The sequence below is a fragment of the Rutidosis leptorrhynchoides genome, chromosome 3 (genome assembly GCF_046630445.1).
Source record: "Rutidosis leptorrhynchoides isolate AG116_Rl617_1_P2 chromosome 3, CSIRO_AGI_Rlap_v1, whole genome shotgun sequence".
Taxonomy (NCBI): domain Eukaryota; kingdom Viridiplantae; phylum Streptophyta; class Magnoliopsida; order Asterales; family Asteraceae; genus Rutidosis; species Rutidosis leptorrhynchoides.
Genome location: NC_092335.1, coordinates 81,006,539 through 81,026,398, shown reverse-complemented (window position 1 = coordinate 81,026,398; position 19,860 = coordinate 81,006,539). Strand labels below are relative to the sequence as shown.

The 19,860-nt window shown below is 33.1% G+C and overlaps 1 pseudogene; it reads right to left on the bottom strand.

Moving 5' to 3' along the window:
• Positions 1–18,816, bottom strand: part of LOC139896400 (uncharacterized protein At5g01610-like) — a 61,845-nt pseudogene extending 43,029 nt beyond the window's left edge.
• Between the last annotated feature and the right edge of the window lie 1,044 nt (positions 18,817–19,860).

The following is a 19,860-nucleotide window of genomic DNA, read 5'->3' as shown; positions in this document are numbered from 1 at the left end:
CATAGTCAACATTAATTTTAAAAGTATAAGTTATAATAATAATATAAGTTATAATGTTAATTAAAGTCAAATATGTATAATTATGTCATAACATAAGTTTAATTAAATTAAATTGAATTATTAAAGTTAACATAAGTTTAAATGATAAGATTAATATAACGTAAGTATTTAATTAATTAATTAAATATTAATCATAATATAAGTAATATTAATTAATAATAAATTTTAATCATATCATAAGTATTATTAATTAATAATGAATTATTAATCATATCATAAGTTTCTATTTATAATTATTAAATCATAAGTATTTAATAATTAAATTATAATTAAATAATAATTAAGCCTTATAATAATTAAATAATTAATTAATCCTTATTATAAGTCTTATTATAATAATCTCATAACATAAGTTTAATACTTATCCTACGTATTTTTCATTAATAATAAAAGTATTATTAATCATAAGTTTAATTAAAAGTTTAATTAAATCATAAGTAATTAATAAATGATATAATAAATATATATCATTAGTCTTAAATTAAAATAATTACTTTTTATATCATAAGTAATTTAATAATAATGAAAATCATTATTTATATCATAAGTCTTAAAAATCAACCATAAGTTTTAATTAAAAGTTCATCGGATCAAATATTGAGCCCCGGGTGCCGGTTTTCGGCGAGTCTTATATTTATCTCCGCCTAACCAACCCACCCGACACATTAGTACACTCAAGAACACCCCAAAAACAGCCACCAAGTTGTGACCATCAGCCATTATGTAGTGACCCGAACTTTTCCATGTTTAAATATATTAATTGAGATTGATATTTACATGATTAAATGTTTCCAACATGTTAAGCAATCAAACTTGTTAAGACTTGATTAATTGAAATATGTTTCATATAGAAAAATTGACCACCCAAGTTGATCGGTGATTCACGAACGTTAAAATTTGTAAAAACTATATGATGACATATATATGGATATATATATATAGTTAACATGATACTATGATAAGTAAACATATCATTAAGTATATTAACAATGAACTACATATGTAAAAACAAGACTACTAACTTAATGATTTTTAAACGAGACATATATGTAACGATTATCGTTGTAAAGACATTTAATGTATATATATCATATTAAGAGATATTCATACATGATAATATCATGATAATATAATAATTTAAAATCTCATTTGATATTATAAACATTGGGTTAACAACATTTAAAAAGATCGTTAACCTAAAGGTTTCAAAACAACACTTACATGTAACGACTAACGATGACTTAACGACTCAGTTAAAATGTATATACATGTAGTGTTTTAATATGTATTTATACACTTTTGAAAGACTTCAATACACTTATCAAAATACTTCTACTTAACAAAAATGCTTACAATTACATCCTCGTTCAGTTTCATCAACAATTCTACTCGTATGCACCCGTATTCGTACTCGTACAATACACAGCTTTTAGATGTATGTACTATTGGTATATACACTCCAATGATCAGCTCTTAGCAGCCCATGTGAGTCACCTAACACATGTGGGAACCATCATTTGGCAACTAGCATGAAATATCTCATAAAATTACAAAAATATGAGTAATCATTCATGACTTATTTACATGAAAACAAAATTACATATCCTTTATATCTAATCCATACACCAACGACCAAAAACACCTACAAACACTTTCATTCTTCAGTTTTCTTCATCTAAGTGATCTCTCTCAAGTTCTATCTTCAAGTTCTAAGTGTTCTTCATATATTCTACAAGTTCTAGTTACATAAAATCAAGAATACTTTCAAGTTTGCTAGCTCACTTCCAATCTTGTAAGGTGATCATCCAACCTCAAGAAATCTTTGTTTCTTATAGTAGGTTATCATTCTAATACAAGGTAATAATCATATTCAAACTTTGATTCAATTTCTATAACTATAACAATCTTATTTCAAGTGATGATCTTACTTGAACTTGTTTTCGTGTCATGATTCTGCTTCAAGAACTTCGAGCCATCCAAGGATCCGTTGAAGCTAGATCCATTTTTCTCTTTTCCAGTAGGTTTATCCAAGGAACTTAAGGTAGTAATGATGTTCATAACATCATTCGATTCATACATATAAAGCTATCTTATTCGAAGGTTTAAACTTGTAATCACTAGAACATAGTTTAGTTAATTCTAAACTTGTTCGCAAACAAAAATTAATCCTTCTAACTTGACTTTTAAAATCAACTAAACACATGTTCTATATCTATATGATATGCTAACTTAATGATTTAAAACCTGAAAACACGAAAAACACCGTAAAATCGGATTTACGCCGTCGTAGTAACACCGCGGGCTGTTTTGGGTTAGTTAATTAAAAACTATGATAAACTTTGATTTAAAAGTTGTTATTCTGAGAAAATGATTTTTATTATGAACATGAAACTATATCCAAAAATTATGGTTAAACTCAAAGTGGAAGTATGTTTTCTAAAATGGTCATCTAGACGTCGTTCTTTCGACTGAAATGATTACCTTTACAAAAATGACTTGTAATTTATTTTTCCGACTATAAACCTATAATTTTTCTATTTAGATTCATAAAATAGAGTTCAATATGAAACCATAGCAATTTGATTCACTCAAAACGGATTTAAAATGAAGAAGTTATGGGTAAAACAAGATTGGATAATTTTTCTCATTTTAGCTACATGAAAATTGGTAATAAATCTATTCCAACCATAACTTAATCAACTTGTATTGTATATTATGTAATCTTGAGATACCATAGACACGTATACAATGTTTCGACCTATCATGTCGACACATCTATATATATTTCGGAACAACCATAGACACTCTATATGTGAATGTTGGAGTTAGCTATACAGGGTTGAGGTTGATTCCAAAATATATATAGTTTGAGTTGTGATCAATACTGAGATACGTATACACTGGGTCATGGATTGATTCAAGATAATATTTATCAATTTATTTCTGTACATCTAACTGTGGATAACTAGTTGTAGGTTACTAACGAGGACAGCTGACTTAATAAACTTAAAACATCAAAATATATTAAAAGTGTTGTAAATATATTTTGAACATACTTTGATATATATGTATATATTGTTATAGGTTCGTGAATCAACCAGTGGCCAAGTCTTACTTCCCGACGAAGTAAAAATCTGTGAAAGTGAGTTATAGTCCCACTTTTAAAATCTAATATTTTTGGGATGAGAATACATGCAGGTTTTATAAATGATTTACAAAATAGACACAAGTACGAGAAACTACATTCTATGGTTGAATTATCGAAATCGAATATGCCCCTTTTTATTAAGTCTGGTAATCTAAGAATTAGGGAACAGACACCCTAATTGACGCGAATCCTAAAGATAGATCTATTGGGTTTAACAAACCCCATCCAAAGTACCGGATGCTTTAGTACTTCGAAATTTATATCATATCCGAAGGGTATCCCGGAATGATGGGGATATTCTTATATATGCATCTTGTTAATGTCGGTTACCAGGTGTTCACCATATGAATGATTTTTATCTCTATGTATGGGATGTGTATTGAAATATGAAATCTTGTGGTCTATTATTATGATTTGATATATATAGGTTAAACCTATAACTCACCAACATTTTTTGTTGACGTTTTAAGCATGTTTATTCTCAGGTGATTATTAAGAGCTTCCGCTGTCGCATACTTAAATAAGGACGAGATTTGGAGTCCATGCTTGTATGATATTGTGTAAAAACTGCATTCAAGAAACTTATTTTGTTGTAACATATTTGTATTGTAAACCATTATGTAATGGTCGTGTGTAAACAGGATATTTTAGATTATCATTATTTGATAATCTATGTAAAGCTTTTTAAACCTTTATTGATGAAATAAAGGTTATGGTTTGTTTTAAAATGAATGCAGTCTTTGAAAAACGTCTCATATAGAGGTCAAAACCTCGCAACGAAATCAATTAATATGGAACGTTTTTAATCAATAAGAACGGGACATTTCAGTTGGTATCCGAGCGTTGGTCTTAGAGAACCAGAATTTTGCATTAGTGTGTCTTATCGAGTTTGTTAGGATGCATTAGTGAGTCTGGACTTCGACTGTGTTTACTTGAAAAATGATTGCTTAACAAATTTTGTTGGAAACTATATATTTTTAACATGTGAATATTATGTGATATATTAATCTCTTAACGCGTTTGATATTATGTGATAGATGTCTACCTCTAGAACAAGTCCCATTGACTCACCTAATAATAATGAAGAGTCAAATGTAAATTGGAATGATTCGTGGACTGATTCACAAGTTCCCGAAGAGGAATCGGAAGAAGAGTCGGAACCGGAAGAAGAATCGGAACCGGAAGAAGAATCGGAACCAGATGAAGAAATAGAACCGGCGGGGGAAATAATAAAACGGTTAAGTAAAAGAAAATCCTCAACCAACCGACCAAGGTTAATTACGGTCAATGGTGTTTCCGCCAAGAAAGCAAAATATTGGGAGGATTACCAATTCTCCGATGAATCGGATTCCGACGAGAATTCCGATGATGTTATAGAAATTACCCCAACTGAATTTAAAAAGGAAAAAGAAAATAATAAGGGAAAGGGCATAAAAATAGAGAAATCTAGTTCCAACCCCGATGAACTTTATATGTATCGTCAACCCCCGAAGTCCTTAAGTTGTAACAATGACCCGGGAACCTCTAAACCACCAGGTTTTTCTAAACCAATGTGGAAAATTACGGCTCGTATTAGGGGAACATCATATATCCCTAGAAACTTGGCAAAACGAACCAAAACCGAAGAAGAAGAAACAAGCGAGTTGGAATAAGATAGTTGTATTCGTGTGGTGTAATATATGTAATATAGTGTGCTTATGCTTTATGATATATGTAAAAATTGCTTGTATTAAATAAGTATTTTTTTTATGAAGCTAACTCTTGTCTATTTTACAGTATAAAAACACAAAATGGATAGACAACCCAATATTTTAAGAGACCTATCCGGAGACATGATTGATGAAATCTTGTCTAGAGTCGGTCAGAATTCTTCGGCACAACTATTTAAGGCGAGATCAGTTTGTAAGACATTCGAAGAACGTTCCAAGAATGCCTTGGTTTATAAAAGGCTTTCGTTCGAAAGATGGGGGATATCACATTGGGAAATCCATAAGTTACGATGTGTTTACTTTGACGCATATATTGCGGGGAACTCAAATGCTATTTTACGCAATGGGTTAAGAAATTATTTTGACTCAATATATCCGAATATTGGACTTCGTGATTTAGAAAAAGCGGCTAACATGCAACATAAAGAAGCATGTTATGCTTACGGATTAGTAATGTTCGCTTCTCACCAAAGTGAGAACAAGAACATCGGCCTACAACTATTAAACAAAACGTTCCCACAAGTGACGGAGTCGGTAATTGGGGTAAGAAATGAGGTTTTTAGATTGTTACGGGACTGTTGGACGTTACGTAACCCTCGTCCCTTTGACGACGTTACAACACCCTGTCTTATCAACGGCCATAACGGTTATGTTCCACAAGACCAAGGATGGGAAGTAGTCCTAGTAAAACCAGAATGCATGACTTGTTTCTGGACGTATGAATTACGTGTCTTTATTGCCTTTGCTGAACGGCTTGTGTACTAGCTAGAATTATCTTCACAACTATCTTGTATCAAAGTTATTATGTGCTATATTTCATGCTTTATGTAAAATAAGCGGTATTGTAAGTTTGTAAAATATTGTATAAAAGTTTGAACGCGAAATATTATTATAATCAGTTTTTCATATAGAATTGTAGTAGTTGAATTATATATTAGCTACTAAGTATGAACTTAACGGGTAGGTACTACCCGAATTTAAACTTATAAAACGCTAATATGAAGAAAAAGCTTTTATAAATGAGTTCATATTATGCTACGAAATACTATTAACTACTCTTAATATTCTGTATGATTAACTTGTTCCATTTGACTATTTTGAAGGAAATGGCACCGACTACTCGACACACCGTGAATATGAATGAAGAGGAATTCCGTACTTTTCTAGCTTCAAGCATAGCCGCAGTACAGGCTGCGCTACATACCAACAATAACCTTGGATCTAGCAGTACAGGAAATCGTGTAGGATGCACCTACAAAGAATTCACTGCCTGCAAACCTTTGGAATTTGATGGAACCGAAGGACCGATCGGATTGAAACGGTGGACCGAGAAGGTCGAATCGGTGTTTGCCATAAGTAAGTGTACTGAAGAGGACAAAGTGAAGTACGCTACGCATACCTTCACAGGTTCTGCGTTAACATGGTGGAATACCTATCTAGAGCAAGTGGGACAAGACGATGCGTACGCACTACCGTGGTCAGCATTCAAGCACTTGATGAACGAGAAGTACCGTCCCAGAACCGAGGTCAATAAGCTCAAGACAGAACTTAGAGGGTTACGAACCCAAGGATTTGATATTACCACGTACGAAAGACGATTCACAGAATTGTGCCTATTGTGTCCGGGAGCATTCGAAGATGAGGAAGAGAAGATCGACGCGTTTGTGAAAGGATTACCGGAAAGAATCCAAGAAGATATAAGTTCACACGAGCCCACCTCCATACAACAGGCATGTAGAATGGCTCACAAACTAGTGAACCAGATTGAAGAAAGAATTAAAGAACAGACTGCTGAAGAGGCCAATGTGAAGCAAGTCAAAAGAAAGTGGGAGGAAAACGGTGATAAGAATCACCAATACAACAACAACAGTAATTACAACAACAATCGCAACAATTATCCCAACAATCGCAACATCAATCGCAACTACAACAAACGGCCCAACAACAACAACAACAACAACAACAGCAGCAACTACAACAATCATCCCAACAACAATAATAACCGCAACAACAACAACAATCAGAAGCAGCTATGCCAAAGGTGTGAAAAGTATCACTCGGGGTTCTGCACCAAATTTTGCAATAAGTGTAAAAGAAATGGTCATAGCGCAGCGAAGTGTGAGGTCTACGGACCAGGGGTTAATAGAACGAAAGGAATAAATGGTGTCGGAACGAGTAATGGCGGAGCAAGTAGTGTCGGAGCAAGTTATGCCAATGTAGTTTGTTATAAATGTGAAAAACCGGGCCACATTATTAGAAATTTCCCGAACCAGGAGAACACGAAATGGACAAGGCCGCGGAAGAGTTTTCAATATTAATGCGGCAGAGGCACAGGAAGACCCGGAGCTTGTTACGGGTACGTTTCTTATTGACAATAAATCTGCTTACGTTTTATTTGATTCGGGTGCGGATAGAAGCTATATGAGTAGAGATTTTTGTGCTAAATTAAGTTGTCCATTGACGCCTTTGGATAGTAAATTTTTACTCGAATTAGTAAATGGTAAATTAATTTCAGCAGATAATATATGTCGGAATCGAGAAATTAAACTGGTTAGTGAAACATTTAAGATTGACTTGATACCAGTAGAGTTAGGGAGTTTTGATGTGATAATCGGTATGGACTGGTTGAAAGAAGTGAAAGCAGAGATCGTTTGTTACAAAAATGCAATTCGCATTATACGAGAAAAAGGAAAACCCTTAATGGTGTACGGAGAAAAGGGCAACACGAAGCTACATCTTATTAGTAATTTGAAGGCACAAAAACTAATAAGAAAAGGTTGCTATGCTGTTCTAGCACACATCGAGAAAGTACAAACTGAAGAAAAGAGCATCAATGATGTTCCCGTCGCAAAAGAATTTCCCGATGTATTTCCGAAAGAATTACCGGGATTACCCCCACATCGATCCGTTGAATTTCAAATAGATCTTGTACCAGGAGCTGCACCAATAGCTCGTGCTCCTTACAGACTCGCACCCAGCGAGATGAAAGAACTGCAAAGCCAATTACAAGAACTTTTAGAGCATGGTTTCATTCGACCAAGCACGTCACCGTGGGGAGCTCCTGTTTTGTTTGTTGTAATGACCCAGAAATTTCCGACCAAATTTAAACCTTAATCTTTATAGGTTTTCGACGCGATAAGCAAAATCTGTAATGTTGAGTCTAGAAAGTTTGAAATCTATATTCAGATAATTAGATACCCTTTGACCATTCCCGACGATTCACGAACAATTAATTAATAATAGATATGTGTGTATGTATATATATAAATATAATTCGAAATATAATTTGAAACATTATATGTTGTTGTTATTAAAACGAATTATGTAAAATAAAATAAAAATAGAATATTATAATAATTATTATTTACAACATAACTATAACTATAAGAAGTATAGTAAGAATAAATATTAAATGATTGTAATACTCTTTTGATATTCCGATTGATTTTAAGCAAACTAAATTCAAACTTATATGATTTTAAAATAAACGGTGATCCGAAAATGAGTTCTTTAAATTATAGACTTATTAAATATGTATTTAGGAGCTACTTGTTAAATTTTAACACTTTTTATATTTTACTCATAAATGAGAGGGGCAGTTAATGTAATTTTTATTTATTAAATTAATGACTGAATTATATACCATAATGATTAAAACAAATAAATATAGTTAATTTAAAAATATGAGATTTTTCTGAAACCTTTTTATCCGCCCCTAATTTCGCACGACACACCGTCCGTAGAAATGTGTCGGCAGATTTATAGTTAAACTACCCGTGATATTTTTAGAATTATGAAATGTGTATCATAGACTACTGTTTCCTTTTAATTATTTATTGTTTTGCTTGTACTACCATCTTATATCTATATCCCTCTATATATGTATAAACTATAGAGTGGTGATTATGGAACTGCAACCCTCACCTACTCCTCTCAAACTACAATCCCACCATCCTCCAACATCATCGAGCTCCATCTTCATAACAAATCATCACCGAAACTCTTATGCGTTTCATTTCTGTTTTGATCAAACCAAACACTAATCAAACATCACAACTATTCTATTCCTATTTATGTTGTAAACACCCTCACCATAATCTTTCTTACTACTTGTTGAACTATTTGGTTGCGATCACCACCATTAAACACCATCATGAACCACCACACCACCATGATTCTATCACCAACGCCACCTTGACTTTCTGCTCTAATATTCGAACACCCAAACAACAATACACCTATATGTTGTACGTTTTTGTTTCTTATTATCACCACCAAACCCACTTGAACAAGTCATCACAACTCCTTCTCTTTCCCTTTGTTCATCTTCAATCCATTACAATTAAAACTTATTATTTTTGTTTCGCGATCAAAACTTGTTTGCTTCTATTGTCATTCGGTTGTTCGTTGCTATTATTAAATCAAGAAGACCCATAATAACTATCACCTTCGGATTTTCGACTGCTTGAACAACTTCATTGTTGTTACTTGTGTTTTATGTTGTCAAATAAACCACACGAGAACTAACCTACAAACTTCATCACCACCATTCGATGACCACCTTTAGACAACAATTGAAACCGAACCACCATTGCTACTGCTGCTATCGTTTGTTCCTACTTCTGCTCATCTGTTTTCTATTTTAAACCAAACCCAGAAGCCACCCAAAGCTATCTGTTTTAACAGCTTCGTTGCTACTGTTTTTCCTTCTGATTTTCTGGACAACCGACGAACCCCAACTCATCACCTACAACCCTTTTGTTGCTGCTATTGCAGCTGTAACTTTTATTTCCATTTAAAGATAAAGATGTTTGCCACTTGTGGTTAATATAATATACATAAATAGGGTGACTCGTTTTCCACTAAATAAATACACGTTTTTTTTTTTTTTTTTTTTGCTGGTTCCTTTACGAATTACAAACTGAGAAACTCATTAGGACTTATCTAGTTTGTTTCTTTTCGTTGATGACCCCATCAATAATAAATCAAACTGCTTTTGGAACTAATGCTGTACGTAGACTTCTAAATTCGTAGTTGGGCCGAGATTAAAGGTATTTTCAGTTGGGCCGTGGCTTGCTAAGTAAAAGCCCACAACTAGTTAGCAAGTAGAGTCGTGAATAAGCCAGAACATTTGTAAATTGACGAAAAGGAGGAGCTTAAATAAAGTTGAACTGTCAATTGTTCCAAAATAAAACCGATGCTCGAATGGTGTGGCGTGTTAGTTGTTGAACGAGAGGTCACGGGTTCGAGCCTTGTATGGGGCATTTTTTTTTAGGAAAACATTTACAAGGGTATACACTTCTATTTTTAATTATTATTATTATTAATTATTATTATTATTAATTATTATGATTACTATAATGGTTATTATTATGATTATAATTATTATTATTATATTTTTTTATCATTAATATTAACAAAATTAATTAGATTATTATTATTATTATAAATTATAAATATTATCATTAACTAAATATCACCAAAAATTATTATTATTATTAATATTAATGTTATTATCATTAAAATTAAAATTATTATTATTATTATTATTAAAAGAATCATTATTGATAAAGTTATCTTTAATAACAAAAACCATCATTATTATTAGAAAATATCATTTTTATTAAATTTATTTTTATTATAAAGATTATCAATTAATATTAGTGTTTGATATATTAATATGTAAGAACTTACTTAAGTTAAAAAGAATAAATATTAACTATTTATTAACAAGATATAAGATGAAAATATAAAATATAAAATTAAAAATTAATATATAAACTTACTTGATTATATTATAGGTTTTAATATATATACTTGATATAGGTTCGTGAATCCGAGGCCAACCATATAATTGATCAATGGTGTTATATGTATTTTTACTACAAAATACAGTATGGTGAGTATATAGTCCCTTTTAAACTCTAAATATTTTTGGGCTGAGAATACATGCGCTGTTTTTATAGATTGATTTACGTTATGGACACAAGTGATCAAAAAAATAAAATCTACGTTGAGTTGTACCATGGCATATTTCTTTATACTTGGTAGCTAATATTTACGTAAGGAGCGTAAACGCGAATCCTGTTGATAGATCTATCGGGCCTGACAACCCCAACCGGGCTGGACGACCAGTTTTAAACGGTTGCACAGTACTTCGTTTCGTTACTACACTTGGTACGGTGTAGGGTTTATTTAAGAATATGCTGCTGTGATTTAAATGTTAAGTATGGTTACCAAGTGCTCAACGACTTTTCCATACACTTGCGAGTGTATTATGTATGTATATGAAATCTTGTGGTCCATAGTTTTAACGCTGCTAGCATCAAACCTATATATCTCACCAACTTTATGTTGACTTTTTAAAGCATGTTATTCTCAGGTATGAATTAAGTCTTCCGCTGTGCAATAGCTCATATTAAGGACCCTATTTGGAGTCGATTATCGCAATGGGACCAACTGTTGAAGACTTCGTCCGGGAGGATTAGTTCGGGTTACTACATTTGTCAAGAAGAAAGATGGTACATTCAGGTTGTGTATCGACTACCGAGAGTTGAACAAACTTACCATCAAGAACCGCTACCCACTACCGAGAATCAACGACTTATTTGATCAACTACAAGGCTCGTCTATTTATTCAAAGATTGACTTACGTTTCGGGTATCATCAAATGCGGGTGAAAGAAGATGATATTCCAAAGACTGCTTTCAGAACACGTTACGGTCATTACGAGTTTATGGTCATGCCATTTGGTTTAACTAATGCACCAGCTGTGTTCATGGACCTTATGAACCGAGTGTGTGGACCATACCTTGACAAGTTTGTCATTGTTTTCATTGATGACATACTTATTTACTCAAAGAATGACCAAGAACACGGTGAACATTTGAGAAAGGTGTTAGAAGTATTGAGGAAGGAAGAATTGTACGCTAAATTTTCAAAGTGTGCATTTTGGTTGGAAGAAGTTCAATTCCTCGGTCACATAGTGAACAAAAAAGGTATTAAGGTGGATCCGGCAAAGATAGAAACTGTTGAAAAGTGGGAAACCCCGAAAACTCTGAAACACATACGCCAGTTTTTAGGACTAGCTGGTTACTACAGAAGGTTCATCCAAGACTTTTCCAGAATAGCAAAACCCTTGACTGCATTAACGCATAAAGGGAAGAAATTTGAATGGAAGGATGAACAAGAGAAAGCGTTTCAGTTATTGGAGAAAAAGCTAACTACGGCACCTATATTGTCATTGCCTGAAGGGAATGATGATTTTGTGATTTATTGTGACGCATCAAAGTAAGGTCTCGGTTGTGTATTAATGCAACGAACGAAGGTGATTGCTTATGCGTCTAGACAATTGAAGATTCACGAGCAAAATTATACGACCCATGATTTGGAATTAGGTGCGGTTGTTTTTGCATTAAAGACTTGGAGGCACTACTTATATGGGGTCAAAAGTATTATATATACCGACCACAAAAGTCTTCAACACATATTTAATCAGAAACAACTGAATATGAGGCAGCGTAGGTGGATTGAATTGTTGAATGATTACGACTTTGAGATTCGTTACCACCCGGGGAAGGCAAATGTGGTAGCCGATTCCTTGAGCAGGAAGGACAGAGAACCCATTCGAGTAAAATCTATGAATATAATGATTCATAATAACCTTACTACTCAAATAAAGGAGGCGCAACAAGGAGTTTTAAAAGAGGGAAATTTAAAGGATGAAATACCCAAAGGATCGGAGAAGCATCTTAATATTCGGGAAGACGGAACCCGGTATAGGGCTGAAAGGATTTGGATACCAAAATTTGGAGATATGAGAGAAATGGTACTTAGAGAAGCTCATAAAACCAGATACTCAATACATCCTGGAACGGGGAAGATGTACAAGGATCTCAAGAAACATTTTTGGTGGCCGGGTATGAAAGCCGATGTTGCTAAATACGTAGGAGAATGTTTGACGTGTTCTAAGGTCAAAGCTGAGCATCAGAAACCATCAGGTCTACTTCAACAACCCGAAATCCCAGAATGGAAATGGGAAAACATTACCATGGATTTCATCACTAAATTGCCAAGGACTGCAAGTGGTTTTGATACTATTTGGGTAATAGTTGATCGTCTCACCAAATCAGCACACTTCCTGCCAATAAGAGAAGATGACAAGATGGAGAAGTTAGCACGACTGTATTTGAAGGAAGTCGTCTCCAGACATGGAATACCAATCTCTATTATCTCTGATAGGGATGGCAGATTTATTTCAAGATTCTGGCAGACATTACAGCAAGCATTAGGAACTCGTCTAGACATGAGTACTGCCTATCATCCACAAAATGATGGGCAGAGCGAAAGGACGATACAAACGCTTGAAGACATGCTACGAGCATGTGTTATTGATTTCAGAAACAGTTGGGATCGACATCTACCATTAGCAGAATTTTCCTACAATAACAGCTACCATTCAAGCATTGAGATGGCGCCGTTTGAAGCACTTTATGGTAGAAAGTGCAGGTCTCCGATTTGTTGGAGTGAAGTGGGGGATAGACAGATTACGGGTCCGGAGATTATACAAGAAACTACCGAGACGATCATCCAAATTCAACAACGGTTGAAAACCACCCAAAGTCGACAAAAGAGCTACGCTGACATTAAAAGAAAAGATATAGAATTTGAAATTGGAGAGATGGTCATGCTTAAAGTTGCACCTTGGAAAGGCGTTGTTCGATTTGATAAACGAGGGAAATTAAATCCAAGGTATATTGGACCATTCAAGATTATTGATCGTGTCGGACCAGTAGCTTACCGACTTGAGTTACCTCAACAACTCGCGACTGTACATAACACTTTCCACGTCTCGAATTTGAATAAATATTTTGCTAAAGAAGATCTCACTATTCCGTTAGATGAAATCCAAATCAACGAAAAACTCCAATTCATCGAAGAACCCGTCGAAATAATGGATCGTGAGGTTAAAAGACTTAAGCAAAACAAGATACCAATTGTTAAGGTTCGATGGAATGCTCGTAGAGGACCCGAGTTCACTTGGGAGCGTGAAGATCAGATGAAGAAGAAATACCCGCATCTATTTCCAGAAGATTCGTCAACACCTTCAATAGCTTAAAATTTCGGGACGAAATTTATTTAACGGGTAGGTACTGTAGTGACCCGAACTTTTCCATGTTTAAATATATTAATTGAGATTGATATTTACATGATTAAATGTTTCCAACATGTTAAGCAATCAAACTTGTTAAGACTTGATTAATTGAAATATGTTTCATATAGACAAATTGACCACCCAAGTTGATCGGTGATTCACGAACGTTAAAATTTGTAAAAACTATATGATGACATATATATGGATATATATATAGTTAACATGATACTATGATAAGTAAACATATCATTAAGTATATTAACAATGAACTACATATGTAAAAACAAGACTACTAACTTAATGATTTTTAAACGAGACATATATGTAACGATTATCGTTGTAAAGACATTTAATGTATATATATCATATTAAGAGATATTCATACATGATAATATCATGATAATATAATAATTTAAAATCTCATTTGATATTATAAACATTGGGTTAACAACATTTAACAAGATCGTTAACCTAAAGGTTTCAAAACAACACTTACATGTAACGACTAACGATGACTTAACGACTCAGTTAAAATGTATATACATGTAGTGTTTTAATATGTATTTATACACTTTTGAAAGACTTCAATACACTTATCAAAATACTTCTACTTAACAAAAATGCTTACAATTACATCCTCGTTCAGTTTCATCAACAATTCTACTCGTATGCACCCGTATTCGTACTCGTACAATACACAGCTTTTAGATGTATGTACTATTAGTATATACACTCCAATGATCAGCTCTTAGCAGCCCATGTGAGTCACCTAACACATGTGGGAACCATCATTTGGAAACTAGCATGAAATATCTCATAAAATTACAAAAATATGAGTAATCATTCATGACTTATTTACATGAAAACAAAATTACATATCCTTTATATCTAATCCATACAACAACGACCAAAAACACCTACAAACACTTTCATTCTTCAATTTTCTTCATCTAAGTGATCTCTCTCAAGTTCTATCTTCAAGTTCTAAGTGTTCTTCATATATTCTACAAGTTCTAGTTACATAAAATCAAGAATACTTTCAAGTTTGCTAGCTCACTTCCAATCTTATAAGGTGATCATCCAACCTCAAGAAATCTTTGTTTCTTATAGTAGGTTATCATTCTAATACAAGGTAATAATCATATTCAAACTTTGGTTCAATTTCTATAACTATAACAATCTTATTTCAAGTGATGATCTTACTTGAACTTGTTTTCGTGTCATGATTCTGCTTCAAGAACTTCGAGCCATCCAAGGATCCGTTGAAGCTAGATCCATTTTTCTCTTTTCCAGTAGGTTTATCCAAGGAACTTAAGGTAGTAATGATGTTCATAACATCATTCGATTCATACATATAAAGCTATCTTATTCGAAGGTTTAAACTTGTAATCACTAGAACATAGTTTAGTTAATTCTAAACTTGTTCGCAAACAAAAATTAATCCTTCTAACTTTACTTTTAAAATCAACTAAACACATGTTCTATATCTATATGATATGCTAACTTAATGATTTAAAACCTGGAAACACGAAAAACACCGTAAAATCGGATTTACGCCGTCGTAGTAACACCGCGGGCTGTTTTGGGTTAGTTAATTAAAAACTATGATAAACTTTGATTTAAAAGTTGTTATTCTGAGAAAATGATTTTTATTATGAACATGAAACTATATCCAAAAATTATGGTTAAACTCAAAGTGGAAGTATGTTTTCTAAAATGGTCATCTAGACGTCGTTCTTTCGACTGAAATGATTACCTTTACAAAAATGACTTGTAATTTATTTTTCTGACTATAAACCTATAATTTTTCTATTTAGATTCATAAAATAGAGCTCAATATGAAACCATAGCAATTTGATTCACTCAAAACGGATTTAAAATGAAGAAGTTATGGGTAAAACAAGATTGGATAATTTTTCTCATTTTAGCTACGTGAAAATTGGTAATAAATCTATTCCAACCATAACTTAATCAACTTGTATTGTATATTATGTAATCTTGAGATACCATAGACACGTATACAATGTTTCGACCTATCATGTCGACACATCTATATATATTTCGGAACAACCATAGACACTCTATATGTGAATGTTGGAGTTAGCTATACAGGGTTGAGGTTGATTCCAAAATATATATAGTTTGAGTTGTGATCAATACTGAGATACATATACACTGGGTCGTGGATTGATTCAAGATAATATTTATCAATTTATTTCTGTACATCTAACTGTGGATTACTAGTTGTAGGTTACTAACGAGGACAGCTGACTTAATAAACTTAAAACATCAAAATATATTAAAAGTGTTGTAAATATATTTTGAACATACTTTGATATATATGTATATATTGTTATAGGTTCGTGAATCAACCAGTGGCCAAGTCTTACTTCCCGACGAAGTAAAAATCTTTGAAAGTGAGTTATAGTCCCACTTTTAAAATCTAATATTTTTGGGATGAGAATACATGCAGGTTTTATAAATGATTTACAAAATAGACACAAGTACGAGAAACTACATTCTATGGTTGAATTATCGAAATCGAATATGCCCCTTTTTATTAAGTCTGGTAATCTAAGAATTAGGGAACAGACACCCTAATTGACGCGAATCCTAAAGATAGATCTATTGGGTTTAACAAACCCCATCCAAAGTACCGGATGCTTTAGTACTTCGAAATTTATATCATATCCGAAGGGTATCCCGGAATGATGGGTATATTCTTATATATGCATCTTGTTAATGCCGGTTACCAGGTGTTCACCATATGAATGATTTTTATCTCTATGTATGGGATGTGTATTGAAATATGAAATCTTGTGGTCTATTATTATGATTTGATATATATAGGTTAAACCTATAACTCACCAACATTTTTGTTGACGTTTTAAGCATGTTTATTCTCAGGTGATTATTAAGAGCTTCCGCTGCCGCATACTTAAATAAGGACGAGATTTGGAGTCCATGCTTGTATGATATTGTGTAAAAACTGCATTCAAGAAACTTATTTTGTTGTAACATATTTGTATTGTAAACCATTATGTAATGGTCGTGTGTAAACAGGATATTTTAGATTATCATTATTTGATAATCTACGTAAAGCTTTTTAAACCTTTATTGATGAAATAAAGGTTATGGTTTGTTTTAAAATGAATGCAGTCTTTGAAAAACGTCTCATATAGAGGTCAAAACCTCGCAACGAAATCAATTAATATGAAACGTTTTTAATCAATAAGAACGGGACATTTCACATTACACAACTTGGAGCTTTAATCCGTTCAAAAACATGTTTTAGCCATAACGGGTGATCCGTGGCTCGGATTTTGATGACCCAAACATGGAAGTTCATCCCATCATCAATCCTAACACACTAGTACACCATAAAGAATCCAAAAGTGGTCACAAAGTCGGACCATACCTAAATCAATTCGTTTTCATATTTTAATTTCAACAAAACACCATTTTAAGCATATCTAGAGCTCCGGTAATCGAAATAACACGAACCCGGAGTCTAAATTCAATGTCTTGATGAGAGAAACACATCTAGACACTTTAATTTCACCTTTGTAACGGTTAAGTTTACAGAAATGATCAAACAAGCTGCTGTCCCAAAACAATCAAACCGAAAACATGAATTAACGAGCATTTCTACGCATACTATCGACAATACAATAACATACAATCATAATACTATCAATGTAACATACAAAATCAGTAAAAATAATTGAAATTGAAAAATCTAGGGTTAGGGTTTATACCCTAATCAAGAATCGAATGATATGAGCGTGTAGAGATCGAAGAGAGGAATCCATTGATGCTAAAAGCCCTTTGATCCAAGCTCTTGATGATGATCAATTGAAGATGATGATGATGTTTGTGGGTGATGGCTCAAGAATAAAAAAAAATGGAGAAAATAGAATGAGAGGAAAAAGGGTTAAGAGGAAAATGATAAATGAAATGCCAAAAATTCAAAATGGAAGAAGTAAGGGCTAAACACTCCCTCCCTTGGAGTGTTCGGCCAAATGGGGTATGGGTGGGCCCCATAGTGGGCCAAATTTGTAAAATGATAATTAGATTTTAGCCCGAACGCCCGAACGAAGCCCAAAACGCGAAAAAGCTACTACGCGATTGAAAAATCGGAGAGATAACAAATTCGCGATGAAAAATATATATAAACACTATATATATACATATGACATTAAAATATCATATTTAAAATAACTAGGACTTAAAAATCCCAAAAGCTTGACCGTTGGTTTGAGAACCGAAAAGATTCATCGGATAGAAATCCGCGAACCGTAGAAACGTATAACTTAGAATATGAATATAAATATTCACCTAACACATAATAATTAATATATTATTACAAAAATAATAATATATAGGTCATAGAAATGACGTGGCACGAATAACAATTAACGGTCGTTAAATAATTAACGATAACAGATAACGGAAAAAGTACGGTCGTTACAGTATGAATACAGTTAGCTTTTTAGTTTGTTCATCGAACTCGTAATTTGTGGCATCACAGGGAATGGTACCGACCAGTAAGTCATTCTCTTTTAGTATTTCAATGAGTGACTTTTGCATTTTCCCTTTCATTTTGTTGACTAGCCACAATGCTCCACCTGAAAGACTGAAAGACTGCTTTGCAAGCTGTTGATATCATCACCAACAGAAGTAAGTTCTTTACTGGCTTTGTTACCCAACCAATAACTTCCAAACTTTCCCATTAGCTGATCCATAAATTCTTTTACTTTAATTTATACTGCAATAAACAAAACGAATTTGGATTAAAATTTTATAGATTTGATTCAATCGGTGCAACTCCCCCTCTAAATATCCCCGATTTTAATAGAGAGAAGGATCGTATATGTATAATTGTCATATGTTTTGTATTTGTATATATCTTAAGGATGGATTAGGTGTTATAAGGGGTTTTGGGTAGTTGTAATTAGCCATCTTAAGATATGGTTTTGTTGGTGTTAGATAATTGATGTTGGTATGATAGTCTGAATTCTGTTAGTGGTCATATATATGGTATGTGATGTTGATGACTCTTGAGTCCAGTTACTTAGCATGGGATGTTGGTTGCTTATTACATTTGTGAAGACCCATCCTAATCCATCCGGACAAAGTCCATATCGATTATAAACGATTCACAACAGTTGATTACATCGCGAGGTACTTGACCTCTATATGATACATTTTACAAACATTGCATTCGTTTTTGAAAAGACAATCTTTCATTACATCGAAAGTTGATGGCATGCATACCATTTTATAATATATCTAACTATAATTGACTTAATAATAATCTTGATGAACTCAACAACTCGAATGCAACGTCTTTTGAAATATGTCATGAATGACTCCAAGTAATATCTTTAAAATGAGCAATTGCACAGCGGATGATTTCTTTCGTACCTGAGAATAAACATGCTTTAAAGTGTCAACCAAAAGGTTGGTGAGTTCATTAGTTTATCATAAATAGTCATTTCATAATTTTTAATAGACCACAAGATTTCATATTCAGTTCTCATAAATATACGTCCCATGCATAGAGACAAAATATCATTCATATGGATTGAACACCTGGTAACCGACATTCACAATTTGTATATAAGAATATCCCCATCATTCCGGGATCCTCCTTCGGACATGATATAAATTTCGAAGTACTAAAGCATCTGGTACTTTGGATGGGGCTTGTTGGGCCCGTTAGATCTATCTTTAGAGTTCTCGTCAATTAGGGTGTCTGTTCTCTAATTCTTAGATTACCAGACTTA